A 19,164-nucleotide genomic window follows, 5' to 3' on the forward strand; every position below is an offset into this window, starting at 1 on the left:
TAGGGGCAGTGGGGTGTGGGGGTGGTAACAGAGCACCTACTACGTGCCTGGCACTCTGCTTTGCACAGATCGCTTCATCATCCTCCCAATAACCCTCACCAGTCTAACAATCAGGATGCTGAAGTTCAAAGAGGTCACATAACTTGCCCAAGGTGACATAACTAATAACTAAAAGTCAAATACAATTCTTTTTCATGTGCTTTTATCCTCTACCCAATCCTACCTCTGACAAAAGCCAGTCTGCTTTGTCAGTGTAACATACCATCACAGCCAGGGCTGACTATGAACTCAAATTTCAGCAGGAACACTAGAGTATCTTTCCCCTAAATTTGCAAAATGAAGAACATATCCCCCAGCCATTTACTAATATTTATACTGAAGAACATGTGGAATGGCAATGTTTTCACTTACCTGACTCAATAATTGCTACAATACTACTATTTTAAACACATTTCATTAGGTCACTGATAAAACAAAATCGCATTGACTCTTACTCAGTAAGAGTTTTTAAAAAAACTCGTATACAGTTGGTTTTATTTATACACCCAGACATATAATAGCTAATTGAAATTTTACTAAAGATATGAAAAGTGGACTCACAGATATACAGGACAAAAAAAAAATGGACTCACATCTCCAATAAATTAAAGTACCTTGAAGAAGGGAGCTCTGGTTTCCAATTCTAACCCAGAGGTGCTAAAATGAAATAAGACCCCTTTTCTTCCATTTGATGTGTGTGTCCTATATTAATTTTAGAATTGTGGCATTACATTTTTAGGGTTCCTAAATGAATTCTGACATCATTTCTAGGTAAGTTTGATCTCTCCTGAAATGGTGAACATCTTCACATTGGAAAGATACAAGTTGTCAGAGAAGGAACCAAAACTTGGTATTTAGGTAGGCCCTAGGTCTCCAGCTGGAGACAGTAGATGTCTACAAGTGGAGTCCTATTAAGTTAAGTTGTCCCTCACAGTGGTAGCCCCAGAGCTAGGACAAGATAGAAGAGCAAGCCATATCTTACAAGTCAGGCCACATGTGACTACCATTTATTTCTACTTCTTTGTGTCACGGCCATTTAAAAGTCCTGCTTAAATGTTCTACCTTTGTTCATCTGCACTATGAAGATATCACAAAGAACTGAAGGTTAAATTTGACTTAAAGAATTAAAACAGTATTCCTTGAGGACAGTGTGCTGGTGACAGGGGAAACGATCTCAAGTCCCTTGAAAAAGAAGGTGAGCATACCAAACAGGATTGGCCTTCCCTCCCCACAGGGATGCTCTCTTCATAGCCAATCTTAGCAGGTCTAGTTTCCATTTTGACAACGGAAGTGAAAGTTTCCTCAGATATACCCTTCAAATGAAATCATCATTCTATGTAATAAGGCACTGCTCTTCTTCATACATGGCACACACTCACGTATCCATATTAACGAGGAGACAATTATATTCACTCCTTCTATACTTTTTTAGTAACTTGCCCCCAATCTTAAAAAGGAGATTCTTAGAAATAAATTATTTATTTAAAGAGAAATACCAAAATGTGAAAGTTAGAAAAACAGTGATACAGGAGAGTCCACCATGGAAAAAGTGTGGCAATCTAGCCTCTTACACTTATAAATAGATAATTAGAAAGGCAAGGACAGAACAGCTAACACATCGCTCCTGTACAAGACAGATACTTTGTAAATAATTATTAAATAAATGTAGTTCAAATCTTCTAAATCAGTGGTTCCATTTTTCATTCATTCATTAAAGCTTATGAGTTTATTTGAGCCAAACTGACAACTGCCAGGAAGCAAAATCTCAACTGCTTGAGAAAATGCTCCAGTGAAATGGCAGTTTGCAGTTTGTTTTATATGTAGAATCAAAGGAGGAGGGTTACGTGAAATCCACTGGTGACAGATTAAGCAGGTGGGAGAAAGCAAAGCGGAGAAATATCTGGGATTGGATAAAAGTAAATTGGAGAGACAGGTACTTCTTTCGCATAGGTGGTACAGGATAGTTAATAGTTCACATAGAGATGTTAATCAAGGGACAAGAATCATAATAAGGGATTTTGTACTTTCCTGCAGTGGTCCAGAAAAAAGGGATTACTGACATTCCAAGGATGTCATTTTAGGTACAAAAAGACAATAGACAGGCACACTTGAAGGCACAGATTAACTTTATGAAGGAAGCTAAAGATATGACTTCCTGCCACAGCCCACTTAGGTATGAATTTTTTTATGCTCACGCCATCTCATGTAATTATTTTCAGTCTCCTGGGCTTGTCAGGTTTAATATGTGGCCCCTTTTCCATCCACATCAGTAACCCCCTCTTCACTGACCAAGCACTGTGGACCCCAAAGAGGGAATCACATTCTAAATTACTAAAATTCCATGAAATCAAAATACTTTCTGCTCTATTGCTAAAACAGAGGTGGAGATATCCTGTCTTCAAGAACACTGAAAACACTCCAGTAAATCAAGAAATAACATGTTTTGTCAAAAAACAGTTAAGTGTTTCATCAACGATTCAAGCATTACCTGTTGGTCAAACAACTGTGAAAGCACCACATGGCCAATGCCACCTGCCGGCTTCAGGAGGCTTGTACCACTGGAGGTCCCTGGCCACTGCTAAGATCCCAAATCAGAGAGCAAGGGCTGCTGTGATTATGAAATAAATACATTTTAAGAAATGTTACACCATCAGATGGCGCTATTGTATAAAAATTAAAGTGGGAGAGACAAGTTTTAAATACTAGATTCATAAAATTGTAGGACAGGAACAGAATTTAGATAAGTCCGAACTCTTACATGAAAAAACTGAGATCAGAGATGTCAGTTATTTTAAATCTTTCTTTTTAAAATAAAGGTATATCCACATAATTTAAATAGGGCATTCATCACCCTTTTTTTTTTTTATTATTTATTTTTTTTTATTTTAACATCACCCTTCTTTTTAAAGTCAGGGTTCAAAATTTGTGCTGTTAGAAGTCAGGATAGTGGTTACCCTTGCAGGAGAAAAGTGACTCTAAAACAGAATGAGGATTGTATTTTTCTATATGGATAATAAAATAACACATAGATTTGTAAGCATTTAAGATGCCCTTTGGGCGTGGCCCGGTGGCTCAGGTGGTTGGAGTGCAGTGCCCCTAATGCTGAGGTCTCCAGTTGGATTCCCACATGGGCCAGTGAGCCGCGCCCTCTACAGCTAAGATTGTGAACAACAGCTCTCCCTGGAGCTGGGCTGCCGAGAGCTGTAGACTGCCTCAGCTGGGAGGGAGCACAGTGTCCTACACAACTAGACTGAGAGACAACGGCTTGAAGGGGGGGTAACCTTTGAAATATAGTTTATATTTTATGATTACTTTATAATGTATTATTTCTAGTTCACTAGTTACATGTAAATTATATTGCTCTAAATCATATCTAATTTTTCCTTCATTTAAAAATGAGTATTGAGTACTAACTTATTAAATGACAGACATTAAGGAAAGAGAACTACGTAAGATACAATTCTGCCTTTCAAATTTTGAATCTCACTAAAGTGATGAACATACTACTAAACAATCACATGATGATGTGGTTCAGTTCTGTATACAAAGTGCTGTAGGAGCTCAGTAGAGGAAGTTACTACCCAGCCTAAGGAAATCACGGAAGGCTACACCAAGAAGGTGACATCTGAGCTGAACCCTGAAGAATAACAAGAATTTTTGCAGGTACAGAAGAGAACTTCAAGCAAAGGGAGCATGATGAACTATGCATAACAAACATATTCAAGAAGTGTTGTTTTATGGCAGGAGTTACATAGTTTATCAGGGTAAGAGATAGAAGATTAGATTCATCAAGCTACCACCAGATGTAGGTGTGAAAATCTTCCTATGAAGAGATACCACACTGATCTGAGATTGCCTCTCTAAACCAACAATAAATGAAATAGGTCCACTACAAGTAGAGCCTTAATGAGGCAGAGACTTTTGTCTGTTTTGTCCACTGCTAAATCCCCAGGGCCTAGAAAAATATATGGCACATAGTATAAAATCAGCGACTATGTAGAGAAGGAATGAATGCATGCATACATCCTAGCTCTGCAATTGGTACAAAAACAGACCCAACAGAGCTTCAGAGAAAAAGCCTGACTCAAAGCAATGAGAATAGAGATCAAAGTTCCCTGGATCAAGTTTGTGCAGGTTTCCTTATTGCATGGGTCTGTTACTGGCTGTCGTTGGATGTGCTTTTTGCCCACTGGCAGATCACATGCCTAAGGGAGAACCCAAGCATAAAATCTAAAACTGATTCATAATAGGTTAGCCTTATCCGGGCTGCTGAGAAAGCAGGAACTGCATGCCCTCTGCTGGAGGTAGAAACAGGAAGGTAACCAACTACAAATTACGCCAGCATCTTGGTAGAAAGGCAGGGAAGGAGGACTAATTAGCATTTTACTGACATGTATGACCTAAAATATACCTGACCTTATGACAGGGTTATAGTCACAGTTTCAGGGCTGGAAAGGATTTACAGCTATGGCTTTCAGCCAGTGCACAGTATTTAACACGAATGACAGCTTTCTGTAAAATGTACATCAGAATGGCTCATCGAGGAGCATACTAGAGTTCAGTAAACTTAAATGTAATACAAAATGTTGATTTGATCTATGTATAAAATAAATTTTTCCAACAACAGTTTTATGACGAAGGAAGAAACATGGGAAAGGTGTTATGTCCAAGGGCAAAAAGATGATTAGAGGGATTAGTTGAGACTCCAGGTGAGACGGGAGTCTGTGATGCAGGGAGGTTCCGAGGAGGCAGGAGGGAATGGGATCCACAGCACAAATGGAGGGATTTGACTTGGACATGAAAGGAACCCCTCCTCCACTGGGAAAGAGATGGGTGCAGAAGGAGTTACATTTCAAGGTGGAAAGGGAAGAAAACTGAAGGGGTTCTAACTAAAATGCCTCTCACACAACATCTTAGTTTTTTAATCAGTGAAGTAGGGGGCAAGGCTATCTATTAAAAGAGAGCAAAACAGCACACTGTGGCAATGATTTGGACATAGAGGTAAAAGTGTAGCACGGAAGAAAAAACTGATGTTTAAGTCTCCAGAGGGTCCCTGTGGTGAGAGGCTGAATTTGCAGGCACAACCACCTGCCTAGCTGTGGATTTACTTCACCAGAAATCCAGAGTAGAGAAGTTTAATGGCTGGATAAAACCAGGATGGGAATTTCATAAAGAGGCTGTGACAGAAGGACAGGCGGCAAGCGAGTTGGTCATCCCTATCTCTATGCAACCATGAATACACAGAGCAATGAGGGCCTCGCCCACCACAGACAGATGCTGCCAAAAGTTGTTGTTGTTAGTGCAGTTACCCCATTTTAAGGAATGAAAAATGTTGCCAGAACTCCTTTATACAATACATAAGCATTCAATGGCAATCTTATAAAAATTATGTAATGCTGTACATCCTCCTTCTGCATAAATGCTGTGATGTATGTAACTTATAATCCGATCATCCACACTACCCCTCCTCTGAAGAGACAGTCCTCCTGCAAAGGGCTCCAATGACTCACTAAATCTATCCTCTAACTAAGCAACCCTGGTTTTTAACCATATAACACTATTTCTAAAATCTCCATAACCCTGTTCATATCCTAGGTCAATTACATTCTCTGTCATGGATGGTGTGCCCAGAATTGAGTACAATGCATGAAATGTGCTATAACTAAGTGCTTTGCTCACCACTGGCCAGAAATAAATAACTTGTATATTTATAGATACAGCTCCACTAATACAGCCTACTTTAAACTGAGAGTCAGGGAAGGTGCACTGGGTTAAATAGTGTGTCCCCAAATTCATATCCTTCCTGGAACCTCAGAATGTGATTTCATTTGGAAATACGGTCAATGCAGATGTGATTAGTCAAGATGTGGTCATGCTGGAGTAGGGTGGATCCTTAATTCATTGTAACTGGTGTCCTTATAAGAAGAGAAGAGACATAAAGACAGATACAGAGAGGAAGGAGAGTGCCATGTCAAGTACAGATGCACAAAAGAAAGACAGTCATGTGAGGATGGAAGAAGACACTGGAATTATGTAGCCGCAAGCCAAGGAACGCCCACAACCACCAGAAGCTACGAGTGGGCCCCTGAACAGATTCTCCCTCGGAGCTCCCCAAAAGGACCTGAACCAATCTTGCCAACACCTTGATTTTGAACTTCTGGCCTTCAGAACTGTGGGAAAATAAGTTTCTGTTCTTTTAAGCCTCCCGGTTTGTGGTCCTTTGTTTATAACAGCCTTAAGAAACTAACACAGAAAGCCTCTCCATGGAGGTGGCATCGGAGGTAAAACCTGATGGAACCAGCAAGGGGAAAAACCCACAAAGAAGTCACAAAAAAATACAAAGGCTGAGAGGCCAGAAAGAGCTTGAAAGGTTGTAGAAACAGAAAGGATCCCAGAGCCTAGAGCATGGTCAACAAGGCAGCAGTGGGTATAGGATGAGGCGTGTGGTTAGGTCGGCCATGGTAGGGAGTTTCAACTTAATATTAACAGCAAGGGGAAGCCTTAAAAGAGTTTTTTGTTGTTTTTTATTAAATTTATTGGGGTGACAATTGTTAGTAAATTTACATAGATTTCAGGTGTACAATTCTGTATCACATCATCTATAAATCCCATTGTGTGTTTACCACCCAGAGTCAGTTCTCCTTCCATCACCATATATTTGATCCCCCTTACCCTCATCTCCCATCCCCCATCCCCCTTACCCTCTGGTAACCACTAAATTATTGTCTGTGTCTATGAGTTTTTCTTTCTCATTTGTTTGTCTTGTTCCTTTGTTGTTTTTGGTTTATATACCACATATCAGTGAAATCATAGGATTCTCTGCTTTTTGTCTGACTTATTTCACTTAGCATTATACTCTCAAGATCCATCCATGTTGTCACAAATGCTCCTATATCATCTTTCCTTAACGCCGAACAGTATTCCATTGTGTATATATACCACAACTTCTTTATCCATTCATCTATCGAAGGACATTTTGGTTGTTTCCATGTCTTGGCCACTGGTGCAGCCGCTATGGAAGGCAGTGTGGAGGTTCCTCAAGAAATTACGAATAGAATTACCACATGACCCAGCAATCGCTCTCCTGGGTATCTACCAAAAAAATCTTAAAACATTTCTCTATAAAGACACATGTACTCCAACGTTCATTGCAGCTTTGTTAAAAGAGTTTTAAGACTTGTTCTGATCTATATTTTAAAGAGCTCACTCTGGCTATTCTGTGGATGATGACTTGGAGAGAGATGGTAAAGAAAGGGAGAAAGAGTAAACAGAAGGCTATTGACAGGTCCATGGTAAGACTAATAAATAAGCCAGGTTTCAACACCAAGTCTCTCTTCAATTGGTACATATGTATATAATACATATAACAATGTTCACGTTCCAAAATCATGATACATCCAGGAAAGATCAGAATATAAAAGGACCCAATGTCTGACAACAGCAGCATTCAGATAACAGCAAACAAAAACAAGTCTTTTGAAAAGTTGTAACCAACACTACCGCCCTTTAATAACTGATTCTGCACTGATTCTGACTGTGGGCATTTGAAGGGTAAGAGCCCTACAAAACTGGTGACAGAGTTCCAAGGCCATCAGGTTCCTCCAGCATTGAACGGAAGTTAACAAGGTAGATTCTTTTTCCACCTTTTTTCCTCCAAATTCTATTTAAAGAAATTGTACAAAGTGAGACTCTAATAGTTCTCAAACTTTATAGTCCCTGTTTCCCTCTGGTGAGACAGAAGAAATGAGGGATCACAATTTTGACCTGGTTACCTCTGTTAAATTAATAAACCACTTTTCTAAAAAAAAGGGAGGGTGGGGGGAGAGATGAGGGTAAGGAGGATCAAATATATGGTGATGAAGGATAACTGATTCTGGGTGGTGAACACACAATGGGATTTATAGATGATGTAATACAGAATTGTTCACCTGAAATCTATGTAATTTCACTAACAATTGTCACCCCAATAAATTTAAAAAAAAAAGTCTGACATGCAAACAAGATACTGCAACATAATGCTAAAATGCATCTCCTCCTTTCGCATGGAGGATCTGTGAATCACACACTGCGAGAACCACTGCAACAAAACTTACGGCATTCTCATTTCAGAGACTGCCTTAAAATGAATTATTATTATACTGACTAATTAATACATGATTTTAAAGGCTTTCAGCATTCTGAAAAATTAAACTTTACAGAATCTCCACAAAAGGAAGCAACTGAAGAAAGTAGCTGCCTAAGCTTTTTCCTCCTGGGGAACTCCAACATCAAATTCTCAGTCATGGTTTCACTACACAAAGGCCTCTAGAGACTTTTTATCATCAACTTAAAAATATACTCTACTGACTACTCATTGTTTTCAGCATTCATCCGGTCTGAATGATAAGGGCACTATAGAAAAGATAAAGGAAGGGAAAAGGATATCCTCAGCTGAAACCAAAAAGCTCAGAACAATGACACCAAGTTCAAACAAGACCAAGTTGCTTCTTTGATTACTTTCAGGTGCTTCTGCCACTACGTCACCATCCTGCATAGCAAATGCCCAGAGCTAATACGATGTACAAAGAAATCACGGTCAGTGCTTGTAGTCATTCATTCATTTGTTCATTCATTCAACAAGTACTTCTGGAGTGCCTACTATGGGATAAATGCTAGAGATATAACAGAGAACAAGCTGAATATGGTCACTGCTCATACAGTGCTATAGTCTAATAAAAGAAACAGACAACAAACAATACACAAATAAAGAAACACTTAGAAACTGTGATTGTGCAGGTTTGATTCTGACAGAGAAAACACAGGTAGACCTAATCTGAATAGGGGAGTCACAGAGGGGGTCTCAGAGCAGGCAATAGTTAATTAAGCCGTTCATCCACAGCCTTCTAGTTAGATATGTCAACAGTGTGAAAAGGCCCTGAGGATTTTAGTCAATGCCACTTCCTACGTGAAACATACCTTGGCCTTTCTGCCTTCTTCGTGCTTCCATAGTAATTTTAGTTCTAGTATAGTGCTTTTCAAATGTAGCTTTGCACTATAGTTATTTATACATACATATTGTATACCTGCTATCCTAGTATAAACCCCAACACTAAGTAACCCCATATGAGACGTTAGAATCTATTGATCAAACCATGTGTATTTTTCCCACTGCCCTTGTGAATAACGTAAGGGCTAAATATACAGTCTTCCATTTGTTCTTCACAGGAACCCTATGAAGTGGAGAGGCTGCATTTTCCTCACCACACCATACTGCCCCTCCTTTCTTGTTCCTGCCTGAACCCCCACAGAACAAAGCACACAATGGGCACAAGACTTCTTCCATCAGACTGTTGAGCTGAACTGTGCAGAAGTGAGAAGGATAACATGACACCAGTAAGACTCTTCTCTTTCCATCAGGTGTGTTAACCTCAGGAAACATGAACAGATCCTAAATTATCAAGTTAAAATCCAACTGAAACTTGAAAGGGTAGAAGAGTGATAAACACAGAAGTGAGTCTGATTAACTGATTCTCCTTAGCGAGGGCAAGGCCCTTCTCCCCTCCCCCACTTCCCAGGCACCTGCTGCCTGTGCCTGACTACACTGGACACAAGGATAAAAGGCTCAGTCTTCGCTCTCAAAGAGGCCTGTCTACTGGAGACAAGTGAGCAAAGACACGATTTCCATGCAGAAGACGCACATTATGAATAAGGGTAAGCACGGGATGTTTGCTATGGCAGCATGAAGGAGATGCAGCCCCACCAAGTGCTTGTACAGGAAGCTGCAGTGACGGCAAACTCGGAGGAGCTGACAGTGCCCACACCAGGACCCTGCCTACCTCTTTTCCAACCTTATCTTCTACCACCTGCCCCGCTCCTATTTCACAACGCAGAAATCCCCTGGACATAGTGTGCTTTCCCAAGTCTCCAGGATGGTGCCTAGATTTTCCCCCTGCATAGAATATCTTCCTCCCTCATACCATTACAGAAAACTCCTAACTCTCCTCCATCCATCCAAGCGTCCGCTCAAGCACTGTCCCCTCCATAAAGCTTTCCAGGACAACCCCAGGTCCATAGGGGAGTGCTCCTTCTCCAGTGGAAAGAACCCACTTTGTAGCCTGACAGTCCTGCATTAAAATGCTGATTGTGCCCCTTTCCAATTGGGGGAATGCCAGCAAACTTTTTCACATCTCTGAACCTCGACTGATTCATCTGTAAAAGGAGCTACAAATATCTTCCTTACAAGGTTGCAAGGATTCAAGGTAGTACCGTATGTATACAAATCCCCGACCATGGTAAAGGCTCAAATTTGAATTACAGCAAATGCCCCCTGATGATTGATACATAATTTTATCTTGTGGTATTAAAAAACACACACAGAAGTACATTACCACTGTATGAATATTTTCATAACATTTGGCATATGACCCTAAGGAACCTAAGAAACAGTTTGATGATACATTTTCCCCAGGTACAATTCTGTCCTCATTAATGCAATAAAAATAATGTAAGGTAGCCTTTACATAAAGGATCTTCTAGAAGAGAAACAAGCTGCCACAAAGATTCTAACCAAGAAAAGCTTCACCTCAAAAGCTCATTTACTGAGAGAGACAGAGACAAAGAGAGAGAGAGACAGGGAGAGGGAGAGAGAGAAAAGAGCACATTCTGAGGAAAATTACTTGGGAATAATAATAATAATCTGCCCTAATATAATATTGTATGTCAACGGTAACTAAAAAATAAAAACATAATTAAACAATAATAATAGTCTGCCAACACTACTTACAATTGGATATTGCCTCCCTTTAAAACTATAATCCAGGCTGCCTACAATGAGAATTACAGCTATTCAGAAGTGATGATGTTTTTATCCCATAGCCTACTACCTCTTAGAGCTCCCCATTTTTAAAATATACTTTTTTGTCTGTCCCCAAAATGGATGAGTATTAAACAAGAAATAAATCTTCCTTATGGTAACCTGCTTTGTTCGTTGGTGTAGAAATATAATCAAAGTCTGGAAACCTCAATTACGAATCCTGCTATTGTGCAAATAAAAACACTGAGAAGGAAAACAAGACAGTGAATAAAGAGGAAGTGGATGTATATTATTCCCATCTTCTAGTACTAAAAAACCCCCCAAAAACAAAACAAACAAACAAAAAAAAAAACCTTAAAAGGAATGATTTAATTATCAAGGAAAAATCTATGACTGCTAATACCCAAATCCCTTCTCCCCCAAACAGTATCATCTTCCTAATATAGGAAGTAGTTTTCACATGCAATTCTCCCTCCTCTGAACTCGCATGCTATATACTTCTCTTGCAATACTTCACTGTCTCCCTATAGTAAATATTTTTGATTCCAGGCCTTACCTCTCCATTACAGGAGAAACTCTCACTTTTGTAAGGCCCATAAAGTCTAGGTTAGTGTTATATAAAATGGAGGTTGTGATCCATTAGTGGGTTATAAACTAAATTTAGTGGGTCATAGTCAGCATTTCTCTTTTAACAAAATTGCGTATTATTCAACAACCTACCTACAGAATTTAAAATGATGTTTATTGGGAAATTTTAAAAATTTAAACCTCCTAAACCATATGACCCTGTGGGTGTATTAATTCTAGGGCATATATGCTTTCTACTTAAAGGATAAATACATGTTACATCATATATGTATAATTATAGCTCAGGCAAAAAGAACCACTTCACAAAGCAGAGCACAGTTAACAGCCGCTGAATGAACGCTACAGACAATAAATACTAGGGAAGACCAGCTCACACGAGGTTCTGTCAGTGGGGAAAGGTTTCCCTGAGGAGGTGGGGTTTAAGCCGGGCCCACTAAAGCCTGGATTGGAAAAGAGGAGAGGAGGAAAAACCATGGTGCCAGCTGGACGGGCTGAGGCTGAAAGAACAAAGGCACTGAAGAGGCTGTTGTTAGCTTGGAATTACACGGGCCTATACAAGGTGGTAACCCTGGGAATGTAAAGGAAGGGACAGAAACTAAAAAGGAATCATGGAAAGGTCTTGGTGACTGATTGAATTTTGGTGTGGAGGTAAAGAGGAGGGAATCAGATGATTCCAAAGTACTCTATCCTGGGTGACAAGGAGTAGAGCAGTGGCATTAACAGCAATGTGACAAAACTCAGGAGTTTTAGAAGGGAGTGTTATACAAAAACATTAATGTTTGTTGTAAGCTGAACTTGCTTTGAACACTATACCTATCTCTGAGTCACACTTAGGTATCTACATGAGGAATCTTAAGCAGTGAAAACAGCATCTCTGCCAGTTCTTAAAATACTGAAATACTTCCACACCAGTTGGCAAACGATTACCTTAGCACGCTGAGTGATGCCCACCCCTTCTCTATGCCCACGTGTGCCACCGTCCCAATCCCTTCTCCAGACCTAAAGAATTAACCTATGGCACAGCTCTATGACCAGTTCTGTTCTGACTGGGCAGTATCTATGCCACATTGGTAGTACTAGGCAAAATATAATAAAAGCAAAGCTAAGAGCATTCAGAAGAGGGAGTAATCACTTCAGCTTAGGCCAGTTATTCAGTCAAGCAGTTGTGGATGGCATACACTGAGTATGCACTGATGGGTATGACCCCAGCACTCAGGTTGCCCACAGTCTATGGGCATACCAATATATGAATACAAACAAATCACTGAAATCCAGAAGAAGTTTCTATAAAGTGCAATGGGGGGCACAAAGGAGATAGAAGTCAATTACCCAGCCTGTGGGAGAGAAGCAAACCAGTCCCATAGTTTCCTGGAGAAGGTGATACAAGACCTGAGCAGTGAAGAATGAACAGGAGTTTGCCAGGCAGAGAAAGGAAGAAGACAAACTATTCCAAGCAGAGCAATATCAGCACTATATGAGCCATATCTCAGCATAGTGTGTACAAAACAGTGAGATAGATGACCAGTGTGTAATGCCTGTATATATTATAATAATAATACATAATAAATATTAGAGATTTTTTTTCTTGCAGATTTCCTTCTCTGATTACGTTTTTAAAGGTTGATTCATTTGCCTTGTCTAAGCCTACCCTAGCTGAGCAAGGGATGGGGCAGGCAAAGCACACTGGGAGGTATGGGGTCAGTCAGTTTGGACTTTAAAAATGAAGCACATGGAACCTGCAAATCAACTAGGCACCTGCACCTGTTAGATGCGCAGCGCGTAAGCAAAGATAAAGGAAGGACAGGGAATGGAGTGTAAAGTAGGAACAAAGGAACAACAGAACCTTGCTACTTTTCCAATTAATAAAGAGTGGGGCATTTCTTAATAGAAGGGAACAAGCCAGCACTAAATAGGCCAGACACCTTGAAAATCAAAGAAGTATTTAAAGAATAAATTTTTGCCGTTAGAACAAAAGTGAAGAGTAAATACATGTATATATTTGGCTGGGGTGTGAAGTGGAGAAAGAAGTTCATCTGGAAACAAAGACTACAGATAAATAACTAAAAATTCAAATTAATAAAAGGGTTTGGCAATGTTATAGAATTTGAACTGCAAAAAGTCCTTCTGAAAATCTTTAAAAACCATGATCCATATTTTGTGGCAAATAACTCCTGGCCTCTCAGCCAATATCCATTTTACCATGCTACACTCACATTCTTCAGAGTTGGATCAAAGCACTGGGGGTATATAAGTAACAGCAATAGGCCCTTTGCACTTAATGTCTGTGATAATACGGGACATTAACATGCAGTGTCATTCTATCAGCTCAGCTCCACACGTACACAGATTGGTGCTGTGGGCTCCCAGACCCATACGTGAGTGAGACCCAAGGTTCTGTCCTTGAGGAGATGACAGAGAGCTGCTTGGCAAATATGAATTCCCCTCTCATTTAAACTGTGGTCATCTAGAAATTACACAACATAGAAAGGCAAACAATAAGCCCGTTTTGGTTTGTATTAGCTGCACTGGTCATTGTCATTTAAAGCTAATTGTTTGAGAGAAAGGAAGCATCAGACGCCAAGGAGAAGCGAGTTACCACCGCTGCTTTCCGAAATTGTTGCATGAGCTGCTCCCTCAAAGGAAGCTCAGGAAGTGACAGAGGTTTCCGACAGTTTTAACAGACAGTGTCTGCAGTGTGACCTGTGGTTCAAACTGCATAAAAATAAAAATTCACTGACAAATGATAACAAGTACTTCCTCACTTTCCTATCAGTTGAATCAGAGCCATTGTTTGGGTTGTAGTTCCTTTTTTAAATTAGGTTATTAAATCACAATGATGCTGACCAAACATGTTAGTCATATGCCAGCACTGTCAAAGCTTGAACACACACGCACGCACACACACACACACACACACTTCTAGTACACACTTCTGTACTAATAAAATCTAATCAGTTACCAAGGGATCTTTAAAAAACCTTTTTTGCCTCCCGAAAAACACAAGTGTTCTGTGTTATAAAGAGAAGGGAATTTAACAGATCTGAGTTTGAGTGACAATTTTGCCATCTATTAGAGCTATTTAAACTTGAACAAGTTGTTTCATGTCTTTGGACTTGTTTTCTTATACATACAATGAAAAACGTAATACCTACCCTAGAGCAGTCTTGTGATGACTAAGTCAGATAATACATGTATGCAAGTGCCCAGCAAGGGCCTCTGGGAAGTAAAAGCTTCTTGCATTACTATTTTTGTAGCTTATTATTAGCATGCGCCTCCCAAGTCTGAAAACACTGCCAAACACACATATGAACATACAATAATATTAATGTATGTGTTATGTGTTTAATATTACCACTTACAAGGAAGAAATTATGATATAAAACTTTAACAATTGGTCCTAAGTGTTGTTAAAAAAACCACAAAATGGCAAAGTCAAATTAAAAAAAAAATTGCAACTATCTTGGAACTGATGTCAGCAACAGGGCACTGACTTGGTGATAGTGAGGGCCTTTTACACACAAATGTGATGCGGCCTGGTATGTGCTTTGCTTTTGCTTTTGACTTTCTGTCCAGTTTCCAGTCACCAGTGCTGTGACACTGCAACACGAGGTCGAACGCTTAAGTTGGCAAACTCATCCTAGAAAAAGTGCTACAGACCTCATTGCTAAATATCACTATGATCACATGTGAAGTACTCCCCTTGGGAAGCTATACATCGATGCCAGCGCCTAATCCACCCTTCAAAGCAATTTTGGAACTCGTTTTCTGGAATGGCCATCAGAGCTGTCATCATATTACCCTTGATGTCCTGAATGTCACCAAAATGTCTTCCTTTCAATATTTCCTTTATCTTTGGGTAAAGAAAGAAGTCACTGGGGGCCAGATCAGGTGAGTAGGGAGGGTGTTCCAATACAGTTATTTGTTTACTGGCTAAAAACTCCCTCACAGACAGTGCCGTGTGAGCTGGTGCATCGTCGTGATGCAAGAGCCATGAATTGCTGGCAAAAAGTTCATGTCGTCTGACTGTTTCACGCAGCCTTTCAGCACTTCCAAAGAGTAAACTTGGGTAACTGTTTGTCCAGTTGGTACAAACTTATAATGAATAATCCCTCTGATATCAAAAAAGGTTAGCAAGATCGCTGCAACAAGTTCATGAACTTAATTGTCAACCGCATATGACTTCACCGCTGAGCCCTTTTATTCCTCTGTAAAAAAGATGTGGTAGTACTTCCCCACAGTGAAAGACAGATATATGAAGAACTCTTACGCAGAACCTGTCACGAGACGAATGCTACTCTGGCCAACAGAGCATGCTCTGCCCCACACCAGAAAAGTCAATGAAAGCTTCAGAGAAGGAATACCCACACCACGGTGAGTAAGTGGAAAGAGTGACAAAACTGACCTCAATGCTGAAGACTCACCTCCTGCCTCATCATCTACAGCGCCCTGACCCAGTCTTACTGACCTCCTTTCAGTTGCTCCAACATGACCTGCTCTTTCCTAACTTAGGATCTTGTACCTCACACATCCTTGACCTGACAGAACTTTCAATCATCTCCTTCTCCTGGCTACCTCCTGCCTAGCTTTCTGGTCTCTGTTTTAACACCACTGCTGCCTAGAGGATTCCCTAATGCTTAGGGCTCCATTATAGATCCTACAACTACTTCCTCACAGCACATGTCACACTTGTAACTGCTTGTCACTATCCTCTTTCCCACTAAACTGTAAACTTCATGAGGTCTGTCTTTGCTTTCCACTTAACCCCAGCTATTAACACAGCGTATGGCACATAGAGTTTAATAAATATATGCTAAATAATATATAACTGTGCTGCTTTACTATATAAATGTTATAAGAGGGTTATAGTGCATTGTGCCACATAACCAAATTGCAGTACTGCTCAGAGAAAACTCCTAAATAAACCTGACTTTAATAAATCTGCCTTTTCCTAACCCATGTGGGTAGTCCTCACAATATTAGCAGCAAGAAAGAGAGGTATAAATGTCTATTACATTGTTTTGTACACCTGAAACTAATAGTAAAAAATAAATAAAGTAAAGTGACTAGTGAATATCCAAAACTTAAAAAAAAAGAAAAAAAGGAAGAAAGAGAACATCATGAGTTTGAAAGAGACACAGCAACTGTTCCTCTCCAGTCACAGGACCACAGGGCAACTTGGAACTGACACATACATAATAAAAAGTAAGGATTTACAAATATACATAGTTAATTGGCCTCTGCTTGCAAATGTAAAACCAAAATCATAGGAAGAATTGCCTTTACTTTAGCTCTCAAATCAATATGGGCAGTACACAATTACCACATGATTATTCTTTAAGGAGACATTTTCCCAATGTGTTCCTTCTTCACCCTTCCCTTAGCCCTCACTCATACACAAAACAAAGAAAAAACCAGGAACTGCTACACTCCCTCCCATGACTCTTTATAGATATGTTGAAAGAAAGGCCAGCGGACAAGAAGCCACAGCTTCCAGACCATAATAAGAGAATGAGAACAAGTAGGTCTGCTTTTATTTGCATGACATTCTACCTTGTTCCCCAAAAGGACTTTAGACAACTTTAGAATCAAGTTTCCACATTGTTCCTCCCAACACACACACACACACACACACACACACACACACACACACACACACACACACAACTTCCTTACATCAATGTGTAGATAAGCAGGAAAAGGGACAGGGAGAAAAATATAAATTCAACATGAATGAAGATATAAATTCAATAAACATTCATAAGTAAAACAATTTGCAATACGCTATGGAGGAGTATGGATATGTAGTTACAAGGCAGGGTTCCTTATTTAAAAGAGAATTAAAACAAAGGTACAAAAAATTAAACACCTGCCATAAGAGAAGCACAAAGAGAGATCTGACCAATCACACACTTTCAGGAGGTTAAGAAATGGCTCCAAAAGGAGGCAGTGTCTTAAATGGGGCTTAAAAGATGGATGGGACTGATGATAAAGGAGGGAAAGGCATGGGAGAGGCATTCCAGGCAAAGGAAAAATGTGGGCTAAAGATAAAAACAAAAAAGTAGTGGGCAAATGTAGAGAATAGATTAGAAAACTGGAAAGGTGAGTTGAGGCCATAAGGGTGAAAGGTCTTGAATGCTACAGGATTTTGTTCTTAATAAAGCGAACAATAAGGAATTATTGCAGGTTCTGAGCAGAAGAATGGCTTGAATGCAGGAGAAGTGATTAATGAGACCCATGAGGACTGCAGTGGAGGGGAAATTGCAGGTAGCAAGGAGGCCCAGTTGAAAGACTCTTCCAGCTCAGGAAGGCAGTAATAGGGGCCACAACAAAGGGTGAGGGCCATACAAATGACAACAGCATATACTCTGAGGATGGAATCAACCCAACTTGGTAATTACAAGGAGTATGGGAGAAAGAAGAGCCAAAAATAACTGGCATTTCAGGCTTTAGGGGCTTTGTACTTTCCGCTCCCTCTCTGATCCCCTGACCCTGACCCTAACCCTTTCTTAGAGAAACCTTCCTGAAATAAAGCCTTTCCCATTCGTCGTACCCCACATTTACACACACATATCACCTTGCTTATTTCCTTCAAGGCAATCATTATAATCTATAATTATTTTATCTAATGTATATTTGCTTATTATCTACTTATTTTCTAATTAGAAAATAAGCTTCACTTGATCAGTCCATCTGTTGTCTCCAGAACCAGGCCTGGCATATATGGAGACCCTCAACAAATATTTTTTTCAATGATAATAACACCACCAGGAGAAAGCTGGACCGAGTCATCATCTAACCAGACGATTCTGGTTCTGAGTCAGACCTACAAAACTTCCAAGTAGAAACATCAAGAGGCAGACTGAGGTAGTGATTAAAAAGCCTAACACTCAGTGCCTCAGTTTCTCCGTCAATAAATTCGGGATAGCAGTACCAAGAGCTCATAAGGTTACTGTGAGAATTAAGAAGCTAATATGTGTAAAGTGTTTAGAACAGTGTCTAGTACATAGTAAGAGCTCAATAAATATTTATTATCACTATTCTGATTACTTTTAGAGAAATGGGTCAAAGCATGCAAGAGAGATAGAGACAGAGAGAGAGAAATCTACAACCATGGATTTGGGAATGATCTGAAAAGCATTCCTGAGAGGAACCATGAGCTCCTATCTGTGAAAAGCAGACAGATAGGAGGGTTGGAGGCTTAGGGAAAACACATGCTGTGGTCCTACTTAGGTGGCCTAAATGCTTAATGCCTCCCCTTCTTGACATGGGTACCAGCTCCTCTGGAAACCTTTCATTTACTTCCTCTCCCACTTTTCTCTTTCATCCAGTAAAACTTAAGGGTTGAAATGGAATAGAGAAAGGGATTGTTCTTTTTTATCCCCTCCATCTCCACTCAAATGAGTTCTTCCTCCTTGCCCACAGCTGTGTATGGAAGACAAGGACGCAGAACACTTAAGGAAAGGATGGCAGAGCAGCCATGGCTAGGCAGCGAAGGAGGAACAAGGGTAATCCGAGTGTTAACTGAGAGACATGGCGTGATGTCATACAGTCTGGGGTCCGGAGGCCCGGATCTAAATGCTGCCACATACTGCCTATGTGAGCCAGGACAACTGCTTCTTTTTCTAATAACACTTTTTAAAAATGGATTATAAAATGATGTAGGTTCATTATAGATAACTTGAAAAATACAGAAAAGTATAAATAAAATGAAACATCACCCACACCTTTCCACCAGTTAATATTTT

The 19,164-nt window shown here is 40.0% G+C and overlaps 1 protein-coding gene across 11 annotated transcripts in view; it reads right to left on the bottom strand.

The window, feature by feature from the left end:
- The window catches only part of PRCP (prolylcarboxypeptidase), a 62,104-nt gene that overhangs the window by 33,010 nt on the left and 9,930 nt on the right, over positions 1-19,164 (bottom strand). Inside the window, exon 1 of one of the 11 annotated variants that reach the window (XM_081064251.1) lies at positions 2,528-2,647. The exons of the other annotated variants lie outside the window; for them this stretch is intronic. The gene's annotated coding sequence lies outside the window, so the exon portion shown is untranslated. Of the gene's footprint in view, positions 1-2,527; positions 2,648-19,164 lie in introns of those variants that run through there. 11 annotated transcript variants of the gene reach the window in all.

This window comes from Rhinolophus hipposideros (genome assembly GCF_964194185.1).
Source record: "Rhinolophus hipposideros genome assembly, chromosome: 10".
Lineage (NCBI taxonomy): Eukaryota > Metazoa > Chordata > Mammalia > Chiroptera > Rhinolophidae > Rhinolophus > Rhinolophus hipposideros.